The following is a 13,507-nucleotide window of genomic DNA, read 5'->3' as shown; positions in this document are numbered from 1 at the left end:
ATTCTAAGCATCTGTTCGCGAGTGAATTCTTTTGCAAACATTTCTTTGCAAATCCTGATTCTTGCAAGACATTTCTGCTCAAACCCAATTTCCCACAAGCTGCACATTTGGGATAAGGAAGCTGAAAATGACAGGTTATATAGGGAGGCTACTAATAGGGATTTGTGTGAGATTACCCTTGCAAAATAAAATTACTCACAGGCCTACTATATTCCTCCAAAGTATCCACAATGTAGCGGATTACTTAACAAACAAGAAAGGGGCCAGCACCCTAAGCAAAGGTTTGGGCTACTTATTCCATGGCTTGCCTTGTCTATCTTGTGTTTGTCCCTCTCAGGAGCATAACCTCTTTACTTGTGTCCTTCCACAGCTCACTACTTTTTTCTTTCTACTCTCTTTAGTTTCTATTAGCCTTTCGTTTGGTGTTTTTCCATATTTTACCTTCTGCACCTCCTCCTCCATTACCACCCAACGCTCCAGCGTCCACGCTCATTTTTTGTTGTTTGCTCTAACAAATCGTTTTTTTTTAAATTACTGATCCAAATGGTGTCCACCATCTTGGATCAGTGAATGAATAACTAAAGCATGTAGTGCCCACGTCATTCCGCTAGCATGCATATGTATTCTGTTGCATGTGCTCATTTAAAAAAAAAAAAATTTTTAGGTTTGTACTGCGCTAGAATCGACTCCCGAAGGAGTATAGCCTAAGAGATTCAGGAAGTTTATTCCAGCTGTATGGTCCAAGGTAGGACAAGGCTTTACTGCCCTGTCTTCCCTGTTTGACAATAGGGACTTCAAGCAGAGATTGATTGCTAGAACGCAGGAGGCGTGCTGCTTTATAAAGGATAAACTTCTTAGCCAAATATAAGGGACCCAGGCCATGGATACCCTTATGGACTGTACAGCAGGTCTTGAACTTAATACGCTGGCGAATAGGTAACCAGTGTAGTTTGTCTAACAACGGGCAGGAAGGGGATCTGGGTGGGGCATTCAGGACCAACCTTGCCGCAGTATTTTGCACCACCTGAAGCCTACTCAGTGCACCATCATTTGCTGAAATCAGCAGCCCATTGCAGTAGTGCAAGCGACTGAGCACCAAAGCCTGGACCAGCATCTTCCTAGTTGTATCTGGAAGTAGAGGAAACACTTTACGTAAAAGCCCAACCACGTGGAAGCAAGACCCAACTGTCTGGTTTATGTGGTCTTTCAAAGATAGGTCACGGTCCAATCGCACACCCAAGTTCTTTACCACCTGTTTAGGACTAGGGACGGGCCTAACTCTGGGGGCCACCAATCTGGGGCCCACAGCATTGTGGCTTCCCCGAAGAGCATGACCTCCGTTTTGCCTACATTACACTGTAGGAAGTTCTGAGCCATCCACTGAGAGACCTCCTTCATGTCTTCTGAAAAGGACTGTTGGACTATGGCACTTGGTGACTTAAATGGGAAGAGGAGCTGAGTGTCATCAGCATATGACACTGGGGTAAATCCATACGATCTCATATTACTGGCCAGAGGTGCCACATAGATGTTGAAAAGAGTGGGGCTTAAACAAGACCCCTGTGGCACCCCCTTTGTGAGTTTTGTGGAGGCAGATCGAAATGTGCCCATAGTGACACTCTGTGTGAGGCCAGTTAGGAAGCTCCTCAACCATTCTAGTGCCAAACCCCAAGCCCAATTTCTGTCAGCCGCCTGAGCAAGATGTCATGAGATATAGTATTGAACGCTGCCGATAGATCCAATAGTACCAGAATCACTGAGTGCCCTTTGTCCTGTGACATACGGATGTCATCTGCCACTGACAAAAGCGCTGATTTGGTACTATGGCGTGGCCTGAAGCAAGACTGAGAATGGTACAGCCTTCCTGTTCATTCGATAAAGCTTGCCAAATGGGTATTAACGTGTTTTACTGTTAATTTGCTCAGATATGGAGGAGCGATATGGGCCTGAGTTTGGACAGCTCTGTCCATGGACTGGAGGAGTTCTTCCGGATGAGTCTCACCATTGCCGTCTTCCACTCTTGTGGGACCCGGCCCTCGGACAAAGAGATGTTGAGAAGGGACTGGATCGTAGGACCGAGTGTCTTCCCAACCAATGCCAAGGTTCTGGCCGGGATGAGGTCTAATGGTGACCCACTCTTAATTTGGCCAATAAGGTCCTCAATCTCATCCAGGGAAATAGTCGGGAAGTTGGTAAGAGTTATAGAATTAGCTACCCTAGTTTTCCTGAGACAACACCAAGGGCTGACCCCCGGAAAGACTAGAGCCAGTAATTTTATCATAAATTCTGTCTATTTTATTTGAAAAATAGGGAGAGATATCATCACATAGTTGTTGTGAGGATGCATCAGGGCTCTCACAGGCCACAGGTTTAGTAAAGGTCTGAAGAATCCGAACAAAACCTTGGGGGCATTACCTGCCTCCGTGAGTTGTGTGGCAATATAGTTCTTACGGGCCATTCTGATGTTCTTGTGGTAAGATGCCAAAGCTGCGTGATAACAGTTCTTATCCCCCTCAGAGTGGGATAGTCTCCAGATTTTTTCAAGTATCCTACAAGCCTGTTTATGGGATCGTAGTTGGTCTGTAAACCAAACTTCCTGCCGTCGTGCAGGGTTCGGCTTACATAATTTCAAGGGGGCAATGGTTTCTACCACAGAGTGGATGGCAAGGTTATATTTACACATGGCCTGCTCAATGTCATCAGAGGCGGCAAATCGAGGCTCAGCAAACACCCCCTGGAAGGCTTCTTGAGAAATTTTATGCCACTGTCTCCGCGACAAGGGCAAAAGTACTGGCTGACTCGGGGTTTTACTTGAGACGGGCATGACAAATTCTAAGACTGAATGGTCAGTCCAATTTACCTGTTTGGGAGGGAGACATACAATCTTAGGGGAGTTGGATAGTATTAGATCTAAAGTGTGTCCAGCCCAGTGAGTGGGACCAGTATTATATTGTGTTAGCCCAAGAAAGGAAAGATCGGCTAACAGAGATTGGGCCTCCACATTATCCGTCAATTCGCTATGTACATTGAAATCCCCTAAAAGTAAAAAGTCACTACCTGGGTTAATGTGTGGAGCCAGTGCTTCCACTAGAGAGATAGAAAAAGTCGTACAGGGACCCGGGGGACGATATATTAATGCCCCTTTCCAACCTGCCCTTGTGGAAGTATTAATCCTGAAAATCATTAATTCCATCTCTGCAGTGCAGCATTGATCCAGTATTGAGATGGAAATATCATATTTATGGACAATGGCAATGCCACGCCAATTTTCTTAGGTCTATCTATTCTCACTATCTTGTATCTTTACGGGATACCAAGGGTGATTGCGGGAACCGAATGGGGCTTCCGCCACGTCTCCGTCAGGAAACACAGCTCGGGTTGTGAGGTAGAAAGCAAATCCCAAACCTCCGTGTAATGTTTGGGCAGAGATCTAACATTACAGAGCAAGCTCTTCCATCCTTTTTGTATGTTAGAAGCCGACATGGTGGGTGCCCCAGATTGAGAATCATCATGGGGCGCCTTAAACTGACACTGACAGTATCGACAAGAGAATGGCCCTTCAGGAGATGGCCAGGCCTCCTTGTCACATCCGTGCAGGGGGGCGGTTCGTAGCGCTAGCAAGTCCTGAAAGGAATAGGAGACAGGCTTAGATGTACAATGGACCTCGTGTAGCGGGACAGCGGTCATGGCCCCTGGCCCTGTCCGGACGCGGACGGGCGCAGACGGGCTTCTCTTTGGCTTGTCTTAGGCGCGTCTAAGGCGCTCCACTTGGCACGAACGCTGCGCGCTCGAGTGACGAGTGGGCTATGTAGCCTTTCCTTTACAACAACTAGAGCACTAACCACTCCAGTTGTAGGCTGGAGGTGCCTGGCTCTCCCTGTCCCGCCCTCCGCTCAACGGTACTAGCTACCGAGTCGGACCGGGGCGGGCAGGATCGGAACACTGAGCCCAGGCTTCCCCACTTGGTGAGTGAAAGGCCCCCCTTTAGTTTTTGATTCCCCGATATAGCACAGAACGTTTCCAAAAAGTACAATGTAGTAATCACATTAGGTAAAAGTATTTAAAATTAGCGATTTTAAAATACTTCAATCCGGCAGTTCGGAAATAGCTCAGGATGTTCTCACTGTTTGCGCAAGCGGAGTGGGAGAGACTCTGCCACCGTCCTCCTTGCCACCAAGGACCATGTCTCTCATCAGTGGAATGACATGACTACCATTTTCTTTTTTTGTTTTGACGATGCTATCCAGTATTCCAATACTGTACAATTCCCCCAAGAGCAAGTGACAAAGCCAATAGGTCCCCTAAAGTGAGACTTACTGGCTTTGTCAATGTTTGCTTCCTGAATTCTATGTTCGCTTTCTGCGTCCAGGTTTGGAGTATAACAAATCTGATTGGCTTCTTCTCCTTGCATTTTTTGATAGACATGAGCCACTATAGGGAAAATAATTTCACCTAGGACCTTCCCTCATCATTAACTGGTTACTTTGTCACAGAGGTCATTCAGTCCAAGGCATTAAAAAACACTGAAGTATTACACTTATAAAAAATGAACGACTTCTCAGTATTGGGGCATGGAATTTGTTGACTTCCCTCCCAACTCCAACACAAGACCTGCTTGCAGTGTTCTATTCTAGCTCTTTGGCTTGATTTTGGGGTACAGCCGTCAGTGGCGCTGGAAGTAGGGATGCATTTGTTTTGTATTCTTTCTGGACGGTGCATGGACTAGTTCTAACAACCAATTCTTTGATGGTTCTTCAAAGCTACGGGCTAAATCGATGCTCCAGGGCACGCTGAGCTTTCTTGAAAATTGTCTAGTTTATAACTTCATCATCCTATATTGGCATTTTTCAGATATTCAGGTACATTTTGTGTGACTAAGCAACCTACCTAGTGGTGCCTCCTACAAATACTCTGTCCTGATGATGACCTAATTAATTTAGCATATTGGGACGAAACATTGACAACAATTCTTGTGTAGATTGTTTTATTAAATTTGACTGTGGTTCTTCTGCACTTGTATCACGTGTGTCGGTAGTAACATTGTAACATCTGGATCAGTCACATGAATATATTGACATTGTAAATAACACTTGGGGCACTAAATGCTCACTTTAGTCACTTGCACTGCGCCGTCACTTGATAGGAGCACCTATTGTATCTAATTTGCGTTATGTAGTTCTTTGGAAATACAATTTATTTGCGACAAAGTTTTTGCTTGCATACAATAAAATGCATGAAAAGAATATCAAACCTAACCTGTGAGGACGGTTACTTATTTCTAGTACTACTGCTGTGGAAGTCAAGGCCTACACTTCCCCACTTAAGGACAATTTTTCTAATATTTGGAAGTAGGGATGTGGTAGGTGCTGCAGCACCCCCAGACTTGGAGTCAGCACAGAAAGATAATGGAATTTAATGAGACCTAAACAGTACTTTTCCATGAAGCATACACTTTTTAGGTTTCGCCTGGCGTCCACTGCGCCGCAGTGTCACGCAGGCGAAATCTTTTATTTAGCAGTACGGGGCTTTCTCCCGCCTCTCTCTTCCATTGGCTAGCTCCATAAATGGAGTCTAGCCATTGGAAGAGAGATCTGTCCATAATTGTCCGAGCAGATTCGTGGGCGTTCTGCTGATTTGTTCTCTCTAGCCCCTTTTACAACGTCATGCGGCATTGGGCAGATGTTTTTTTTTTTTTTCTCGGCATGTTTTGGCCATTTTGAACGTGTGTTTTGCAGTGGTGGGTTGCGAGATTTAAGTTGCCGGGATGTATTTCTTTATTTACGAGCAGGTAAGCAGCATTTTGTTATAATTTTCTTTTTACGTCCTGTCCTCCGTTTCCCCCTTCCCGCAGCCCTCCTCCTTTCCGCTCTTGCATCGCCTGCCCCCCTGCTCTCGCCTCCCCCCTTCCCTCTGCCCGCAGCTCTCCTCCCCACAGCTCTTCTCCGTCCCGTTCTCGCTTTGCCCCCCCCTTCCCTCTGCCGCAGCTCTTCTCCGCCCCGGTGCGCGATTTAAGTTGCCGGGATGTATTTACTCTGTGCACGCTGCCCCGAGCATGGCCTCCGGGCTTGCCCTGGCTTCGAAGACTGTATCCGTCCCCGCCCCGCCAGCCTCCTTGTTTCTGTGTGTTTTGACCGGGACAGCGATGAAAAGGAGGCAGGAGCCTGCCGCAGTCACCAGCCGCCGAAGCCCCGCGGCACATGAGAGCTTCAGCCCTCTGGACACCACCATTCCGAGGGCGCGGGAGTCATGAAGAGGTTCACCAGGTGAGCGAAGGGGGCGGAGGAGCATGCTGCCTGGTAGGGGACGCCGTCTGCTGGGGGCACCGGGAGGCTCTTTGTACCGAGGCATAATGGAGTATCATTGCTTTTCTTGATTTGGAACGTGATTTGACGAGCCATGACCGTGAAACTACTCTCCCCGGAAATGATGCCGATATTGTGAACAATATGGACTTCTTGATTTTAATAACTGATGTAAAACGAATACGTAATGTTATTCTTTTTGTGCTGTGGCATTTCTGAAGTAGCGTCCAAACATGGGCCTGTGGTGTTCCAGGATCCAAAGCACAGTGGTATGCAGTAGTGTACGAGGTTGTTATTCCTCCACTATAGTTGTATGCCGTCTTCTTCCCAGTTCAGTGGTATTTGTCCCTCGCGGTTACAATTGCAGCCTCTCTCGTGTAGTCAGGACATAATGTTTCTACTTCTGAGGTTTCATTTAGCTATTTAAGGTATTCTGGAAGTTGTTTTCGTTTGAGTGGCAGGCCAGATACCAATGGTTTGTTCAGAATAGCCAAGCACTGTAAACATGGCTGTGCTTGCTTCCCTGCCCCCTGACTGTGCTTGCTTCCCTGCTCCCTGGCTGTGCTTGCTTCCCTGCCCCCTGGCTGTGCTTGCTTCCCTGCCCCCTGGCTGTGCTTGCTTCCCTGCCCCCTGGATGTGCTTGCTTCCCTGCCCCCTAGCTGTGCTAGCTCCCCGCCCCCTGGCTGTGCTTCGTCCCTCGCCCCCTGGCTGTGCTTGCTCCCCCGCCCCCTGGTTCCCTTGCCCCCTGGCTGTGCTTGCTTCCCTGCCACCTGGCTGTGCTTGCTTCCCTGCCCCCTGGCTGTGCTTGCTTCCCTGCCCCCTGGCTGTGCTTGCTTCCCTGCCCCCGGGCTGTGCTTGCTTCCCTGCCCCCTCGCTGTGCTTGCTCTATGGGTGTGTGTGTGGCTCTGGGTGGGTGTGTGTGGCTCTGGGTGGGTGTGTGTGGCTCTGGGTGTGTGTGTGTTGCTCTGGGTGGGTGTGTGTGTGTGGCTCTGGGTGTGTGTGTGTGTGTGTGTGTGTGGCTCTGGGTGTGTGTGTGTGTGTGGCTGGCTCTGGCAGTGGCGTAACGAAACTTGAGGGGGCCCCCCTGCAGGGTACGTGGAGGGGGCCCCCTCCGGACTCAATCTGGAGCTCTCCGGCCGAAGTGCGGTGCTGAGGGTCCCCGCACCGCAGAAGCTGCGGGGGCCTGTGTTACGCCCCTGGTAAAGACAATGACTACCCGGCTTTGTATTTACAACTGGTTGCACACCAGTGGCCACACGTGCCATGCAAAACACAAACGCTGCGCCCAACATAAAAGTGATGTAACATTGTACCGCATCGAAAAGGCTATTGGGGAGTATTTTGTGTGATGTAACGCAAATTACACAACATGTACTCTTGCAATTTGTATCCGTTATCGGGAACTTTGCACTACGTCACACAATGCCATTTAAGCCTCTGGTATGGTGCGTTTATGTGCAAAAATAGCTTTTGAAAGCTGATCAGTACTATTGTTTTATTAGGCGAGCACAGCACCCACTTGACTAAATCTGGGATTAGACGTTTTGCCTGTTCTTCATTTTTTTATTTCAAGAAAAGTTTTAGATTGTAGATAGCAGTAAATATATATATATACGCAGAGCTGAGTTAAACAGGATGTGTTTGTACAGTATTCCTGTTTTTTTTTTTCATATATTCTGATAGGGTCATCATATTAAGCTGTGATACATTGCATAGTCAGGTTTGTTTTTTCCTTGTGGAAGTTAGTAAATGCTACTGCTTTCGTCATGCGAGCACCATGCAAAACTATAGTAAATCTGCTTGTCCATGTACACCACGCTTCTGACAGTATCTGTCCACATGTCTCAGGCTGCTTGCACTGTCAATGTACCCCAAGCTCCTCTATCTGTCTGTCGATGTGGCCCAGGCCCCCGCAATGTGTCTATGTTCCCCATGCTGTGATATGCCTGCACCCCTCACTCTGCCCACGTGCTCCATACACCTCACTGTTCATGTGCCCCACCATGACCCTGCACTGTCAATGTACCCCAAGCTCCCCCCACTCTCTATTTGCCCCGGGGCCCTCATATTGTGCACCCCAAGCTCCTTATGCTGTCTAAGATTCCTGGGGTATTCACAAAGTATTTCCATGCGCCAGTGGATCCTTGCAGTTTCTGCCCAGGTGTCTCCAGCTCAAGTGTTCCCCACACTGTCTCTCTATGTGACCCTGCTCAGAAGCCTAGCTATCCATGTCCCGCACATAGTATAGCCTCATTCTCCAGGCCCCACTCGCCGTTTTCCATGTGCTCCAGGCTCCTTTTTAGGGCGAGCTGATGTTGCATTCATGCGAAGCATGAATGCATCAGCTCGCCAACTTATGCTGCCCGTATTTAGGAGAGTGGACAGCTACCAGACGCGCGCTTTGACGAGGTCGGATTTCACCTCGGGAGCGAGCGTCTGAGCCGCGCCTGCGCAGATGAACTCCCAGCCCCTGCTTTCGCGTCGCTCTGCTCGCATGCATTAATGGCACACAGACACAGCCAGCCCCCACCCCTCTGCATGCACACACATACAGGCGCGCGCACACATAGACAGACACACGCAGACAGACACACACACGCAGACAGACACACGCACACACACACACGCACATACACGCGCGCACCCCCTCCCCCCACACTTACCAGGGTCTTTTCATGTGTCCCTGTGTCCCTGTCTCCCTCGGCAGCCTGCGGTTCAGTCTTCACAACAGGCGGGGCTCTCCACGACCACGGGAGCTCCGCTAGTTCACAGGCAAATCTTCCGGCTGATTACAGAAGCGCGGGGCTCCCGTCCGCTTCCTGTTTGCGGCCCCGCCCCCGTCCCAAAACAAGTTGCCTGGCTTCCGTTCTAATCCGGACTGCAGACATAAAGCCCACAGGTAGGTCCACGGGTTTCCTTTCACGGGTAATACCTTGTTTTATTTAGGGGCTTTTAGTCATATCCCAGACTCGAGTCAGAAGTGCTTTTGAAAGCTGGAGAGTAAGGTGCTCTGCTTGTTCTCGGGTGTCGGGCATTAAGGGTGTATGGTGTTTACATCCTGTTCAAGATCCGGATCGGATTGGTGATGGCGTGGGAAGGGGGTTGACTGGAGAGGAGGATGCGTGTACTGTTTCAGAATGAGACCCCGTCCTCCCCAGTGTGGTCATTGCAGGGTCTGAAGGTTGCTGTAGGCTGCAGGAACACTGCGTGCCCCAGGGCTCTGGGACATTACCGTTCCAGAGATCGCATTGCCTAGGGGGAAGTGAGACGTCTACTCCCTCGGGTCTATTCTAATTTGGAGCGCTGCCATATGGAAAGAAGGAGTGGAGGGGGCAGGGAAGGTCTTTGTTTACGCTTCTCTAGCGGTATCTGTTGTCCGCTTTTAGATTTTCACTTTGTCTAGATGGGCACTCTCCGCCTATGCGCGATTTTTATGTTAAAAGGTCTCATCCCTAGCCAGGATTGAGTTCTATATAAACCAAGTACCCAAAAACACTCGTCTAAAACGTCAACATGTATACACGTTAATTAAATAAGCCACGGAATAACGGGGATTACGTGTTGTAAGAGTAGTTGAGAGAAAGGGAAATATATCAGCACGAGTGTTCACATTTCACGTCTTACTACATTGCCATGAATTCAGACAAGTAAAGACTTTGTGGACAATCCTCCCCCTTGTGACCATCGGTGTTACCCCCTGCACACCTGTTCTTTCTCAACCTCTTGTTAGTTCGAATTTGCACAGTCTCAGCTGTCACCTATCCTTGGGTATGCGGGTATTGCATGACTCTTTTACCTCTGTCGTCATTAGTTGAGTGTGTAATATGTTTGTTTGGTCTTGGTCTCATAATGTGTTTCAAGCTTTATTACAAATGTCACAAAAAGATCACTTTTTTTTTAAAATTAAAAAGATCACTTTTATTTAAGTATTAATTATTTAAAAAAATTAAAAGCCATTGTTATTTGTAATATCAATACATCTAAGTCACTTAAATACAAAACATGTTGCATTACAAATGCTATAGGTGTCACATTTGCGAAAGTTATAACTATTGGCATTGTATATGACAAAGCTATTAATTTAGCTATTTTCAAAACCAACACATAAATAAAATTATTGTCATTTACAAAACCAATAGCTCAAACTTTCCTAATGCGAGACCTATTGCATTGCAAATGCTTGTTACACTTGCCTCGCTGTCACACCGGCGTGTCTCCCCCAGGTCGGGCCCATGGATAATAGAGCATACCATTCAGTGGATGCTTTCTGTTTCACAGTCCAACGCTGATGATTTATCTATCTCGGAAGGATGAAAGTCTGAACGGATCCACCAAGATTCAAACCTGTGAGCAAATGGTTACACACTGTAGCCTGCAGGGGACACTTCAATCTCCTGAGACCCCTCTTAAATTAAGGTATAGTGCGAAGTTGCTAAGCAGCGTTCCCCTTGATAATAGAAGGAGGCTAACAAGGTAGAATTCCACCTTTTAGCTGTCATTGTTCTGGCATCCGGGAGCCAGATAACACCCTTCAGACCCATCCTACACATTTTCATTGCTATGGTGAGAAAATATGTGGACTGGCCGGTTGTTGATATTAGAGGCATGTTCAGTGCTACCAGCCACCCCTTCTCCTTTGCCCGTCACTGTATTCTCTGAGGCAGGATCCTGCTGTGGGAGCCCCACTCCACTCAATCAAGACAAGCATTTGCAATGCAATAGGTCTCGCATCAGTTAGAATTAGAGTTATTGGCATTGTAATTACAATTTTGTTTAATGTGGTTTTTTTTTGTAGTGTAGTGAATGTATTTGACAGATAAAGATTACACATTTTGCACCTTGGCTTTGCGACTCAGACTGGGGTTGCCCCTTTGCACTTCCCTCGTTATTAATTATGCTGATGAGCATCAGTCCAGGGCCTCTCTCCCAACTTGAGTCTCGAAATATCTTGGCCCCAACAACACAGTGTTGTGGTGCCTGCCTGCCTAGTGTTGCCCTGGACTGGCCGGCAGAAAAACAAAACAGATTGCCAGCCAATGTGGGGCCTGCCCGCCCCACTCACTGCAAAATGTATTTGGAGAGCACAATGTCAGAATCGGGGCCTCTCTCTGTGACGCAACCCAGCCCAATAGCAAAGACGAGAGAGGCCCCAACAACTTCACAAACAGTTTAATCACGGAGGATAACCACCTATACCTCCTTGACCCGTGACCGTGGCTAGGGTACACCCTGTCTCAGACTGCAGGCTGAGGCAGCTGCTCATCGAGCGCTGCTATTGAAAATAATTTGTTATACATATTAACACAGTCAATGACACACAGGTGGTACGTGGCAGTGCCTGGTAACTAGTACTTACTTCAACTTTCGCAGCACTGCAGGCAGCGTGACTCTTCTTGCGTTGGCGACTCTGCAAGGCAGCAGGCTCAGGCCGGGAGCCACCCTCCACCGGCAATCTTTTTGGTTTGCCACCGGGCAGGCCGCAGGCTGTCCTGAAAGAGTCATGTCCTTCTGATGTAGTAGCAGTGTGCGGAAATTCACCACGCCACCTGTTTCAAATGTCCAGGCCAAAACGGGGCTTCTACACAGCCCGAATCAAGCAGAAAGGTTATCTAATGAAAGGCTCCACACCCTGCGAATAGCTGATACGGTGCGGCAGGCAGAAATTGGAAGGGAGGGTAGCGTGCACAAGAAAATAGAGTGTGGAAAGAATTTCAGAGCAGGTCAACATCTCGACTCCTAGAACGGACTCCTAGAACACCTGTGGAACAGGTCTTTAGTCGGAGGCAGCAATTGACGCTCCATAACAGGCCCGGCTCCAGGAATTTTTATCTGGATGGGCCAAGGGTGAATTTGGGTGGGCCATGGCGGGCCCAATTTTTGGAAGTAATCTTCAAGCCCTAGATTACTTCATATCTAAGTCCAAACAGATAACATGATGCAAACATTAGACTCTGTTTGTATACAGAGCATGGAGAGGGTAGGGTAGTGGTAAATTGAGCAAAGGTTAATTTTAAGGTTTAGGGGGTAGTGGTAAAGGGATGTAAGCATTTTGTGCATTATAGCCTTAGTTTGCCTTAATCAATTTAATTAGACAAACACCAGGAAAACCAATGATTTGTGAGTCTAAAGTGTAGGACTGGAAACGATGTCCGTGATTACATGGAGGGAAGTTTTCAGCCTGCCCTCAGCACCCCTTGATAAGTATATTTTATTAAGAGCTCGGGTAAATCCTTCACACAGCAAATACATCTTTTCTTGTTTTTATGCTGAAGTAATTATTTAGCATTACAAGAATTCACCTGTATAATTTACAAGGTGAAGCCACTGGGAGATCTCTTCCCTAGTGTGGCCCTGAAGAATGCCCAAGACCTATATAGGCCAATAGAGTAGGGAAGAAACAAGGTGCTTTTACCTTAGGGTCATAGGAACACAATATCCTGGTAGCCCCTTCCCATAGCTTTGAATCTTCCCTGCTCACCCAACTAATAAAGGGATACCTTGGGTTGAGTTGGGTTGGGATTTTTTATTAAATGTTAAACTCCCGTAAGAAAAAAATCAACACTTCTTTAAAAAGCTTCCTGGAACACGGTTGAGCCCACCCTGACCTTTAGGAGTTAGAGTGAACCTGATGAGGAAGCGTGACACTATTAGAGTGGGTAAGGGTTATATGTAAAAAGAGGGTTTCTCCTCTTTCCACCTCTAAATGCGATGGAGTATAGGTTTCCTCTTTCCATTTTCCTTAATCATTGCTCGTTGGAAGAGAGGATACTTCTTAAGTTAAGATTTTTTCAGTGGGAGTACGTATACCCTTTCCTTCTGGTTTGAAAGGCTCCCTCCGCCATTTTGGGTCTCTTGAGTAGCCCTTAGGACCCCATTTGTTACAAGAACTCAGAATAACTACAGTCTTCCTCCAAAGAGCTCTTATCTCATAAGATTCAGGATGTCATTTAATCATAATTACCAGAAGCGGCCCCTCAATAAGATGCCACCTTTCAAACCAGATAGACGGAATCTGGTTGCGGGCATTCAATTCATGGTGGCTAACTCTGGGTTAGTCTCTCTTTTACTGTATAAGTGCAACTACACAAAACTTTGCAGTGATGCTGGCTGTGGAGTAGAGCAAATGGCAACTCATCACCACAAGCACCATGCATGCCACTGGCTCACAGGTCAGCCTATAACAACTTACAGGTGTTTGCCTCTTT

This window comes from Lissotriton helveticus, chromosome 1_2 (genome assembly GCF_964261635.1).
Source record: "Lissotriton helveticus chromosome 1_2, aLisHel1.1, whole genome shotgun sequence".
Lineage (NCBI taxonomy): Eukaryota > Metazoa > Chordata > Amphibia > Caudata > Salamandridae > Lissotriton > Lissotriton helveticus.
Note: the sequence above shows the minus strand (reverse complement) of the source record.